The sequence below is a fragment of the Emydura macquarii genome, unplaced genomic scaffold (assembly GCF_026122565.2).
Source record: "Emydura macquarii macquarii isolate MOO-44397 ecotype Brisbane River unplaced genomic scaffold, CSIRO-AGI_Emac_v2 contig_2975, whole genome shotgun sequence".
Lineage (NCBI taxonomy): Eukaryota > Metazoa > Chordata > Testudines > Chelidae > Emydura > Emydura macquarii.
Window position 1 is genome coordinate 2,157,054 of NW_027133112.1, and position 2,610 is coordinate 2,159,663.

Genomic DNA, 2,610 nt, shown 5'->3' on the forward strand with positions numbered 1-2,610 from the left:
TTTTAGTTGAGAGAGATCCTGCAGCCCTTTTTGCAAGAGTGAGGATAACAGCAGGGCTGCTAAAAATCAATCAATCATTAACTGCCTACATTTTTTCATGGTGTTCCAGTCCAAATGGAGAACTCATTCATATAAAAAGGTCTATCTTGTCATTTTCCTGGCATAAAACAGCTGCTGAATTTTAATCCCATTTTAGGTGTGAGTAAAGTAATTCTTCTGCACACAGTCATGCAAAGTTGCACTTTGTTTTAAAATACAATTTTCCTGGGTGCTGAATTATCCAAACTAATGTACTTACAGGGGGAACAATAAGTAAAACTTTTCAATGTAATTTTATAGGTATCACTTTAATCTACATAAGATTGTTCTCGCCTCATGTTTCACTTGGTCTAATGACACTGGCTATGTTTCTGACTGTGGCTTCCCAGCCTGTCATATCTTCCACCTTTTAATCACCACCCTGGGTTCTTGGGTGGACCCAAGGTTTGTTCTTTTCCATCTTCCCAAAAGAAATGCTTACCAAAAAATCTGAATTCCAAGCGTTCTTTAGTGTTGTGATGGCGCATAGTCTATATTCTATATTCTAATGCCCTTCAACCAGTTGTACTTTCCAAAATTCTCTAGTCTTTCAAAAGTACAACCATCTAGTCACACAGACATTCAAAGACCCTGCTACTCAAACAAAATTTTTAGTTGGAAAATTTTCTGAAAGTCTGCAAGAAGTGAGGAGACATCAATAAAAACAAAAGTATTCTACGGGCTATAGAAAGGTGTGAAGACATGCCTGGTAATTTTAGTTTAAAATGTGATATTTTGAATGTTTTCCCCATTATAGTGGTCACGGTTAGAAAATAAACATTTGCAACACAATGGGACTTCAGATGCTGCAGTTATTTCCTGGTCTAAATCCAGATGAAAACTCAGGTACCTCAGATACTGTTTGTTGTAACTGTGAAAACAGTCGTTCTCAATCAGGGTTATGCATATTCCAATCAATTTATTTTACAATTATATGGCAAAAATGAGAAAGTAAGCAATTTTTCAGTAATAGTTTGCTATGACACTTCTGTATTTTTATGTCTCATTTTGTATTCAAGTAGTTTTTAAGTGAGGTGAACCTTGGGGGTACACAAGCCACAACAGACTCTTGAAAGGGGCACAGTAGTCCGCAAAGGTTGGAAACACTGAGTTAGCATATGGTGACTACTTCAGGTTCACTTCTAATTTGGAGTCTTACTTAATGATCAGCATTTAGGTGTGACACAGAGGATAAGTGAAAATACTTCTTTACACAATGAACCAATGGAACTCATTGCCACAAGAGATCATTGAGGCCAATAGCTTAGGCCAACTCAAAAACAATTAGCCATTTATAAGCATGACAAGAACCTCCACAATTACACAGCATAGGAGAAAAATTTCTAAGGGGTGTAAGCCTTTATACTTCAGAGCATAAGCCAACCACTAGCTACCCGATAGTAAGAAGAAACTTCTCTTATGGGCATTCTTCTTTTTGCTCTCTGCCTCTTGTAGAAGAGAAAACTCTCCCCCAAGTCTTAGAAAGAAAATTACAGAGATCTGGTCTGTTGCATTTCTTTTGTGCTCTAACATTTTTCTGGCAGAGGAATCACTTAAAATGCTCACAATCCTTCTCACTTTAGGTACTGATATGGTCCTCATCTCTGTGGCACTTGAGTGTCTGGTTGTTTGGTCTATGATGGCTTCTGTGTACGCCAACACTATAAAATGAATCTTGCAGTTTTAAATAGTTTGTCTTTTTCACTAGGCCTTTTTTTTTTTAAGCATCTTTTGATCCATTTTGTAAATTGTGATTGTTACGTTTGGAGTGGACAAGGGAAAAAGGCAATCACCTGATGTTCTGCATTGCAATAAGTCAGCTTTCTCTCAAAAAACTGTTCCCGTTTGCATTTCCAGAGAGGAAAAATCAAGCTGCTAAAGAATCTTATTGTGGAGACTACCTTATCAATTAACTTCCATGTTTCCTGTTCCCCTAACTAGCTGGGCAGTTGGGGATGAACTGTGTTGGGTTTAGATTTACTCACTGGTGTGAAGAGTGTAATAAAGCAGAATATTTTAATCAGTGAGGACAAGGAGTGATATACAAATGAGAAAATAATCCCAAATCTAAACTAATTTTTTTGTCTGTGACAGAGCCCAGGGCATTAAATTCAGTAGCCAAATGTGCATCCTGCTGTATTTTCCAGTTCAGTCGCTGCAAATTTACTGAACCTGTATGGCAGAGCCATGCAAAATTGACCCAGCTGAGGATTGCAATGGCAACAGCTCACAAGCCCTAAAGAAAATGAAGCAGAGTGTAGCCACCCTCCTCTGTAACATGGCTGGCTATGTGGATTCTTGAGACCACAGGCTGCCCTTATGCATTACTCAGATTGGAGTGATTGGAGACAATTTGCCAGACTGGCACTCTTTCTGATCATTTCCACCTTGTTTTGGCCCCTCGTGATTCCCCGTCCATTGCTGCTACAGCATGTCATTGGCACGATAGGCAGGGTATCAAATGGTGCATTGAGGCTGCAGCCTGAGGGTGCTCCAAACAGGTACCGTTTCTGCTGCTCCAGGAAAGGGAGG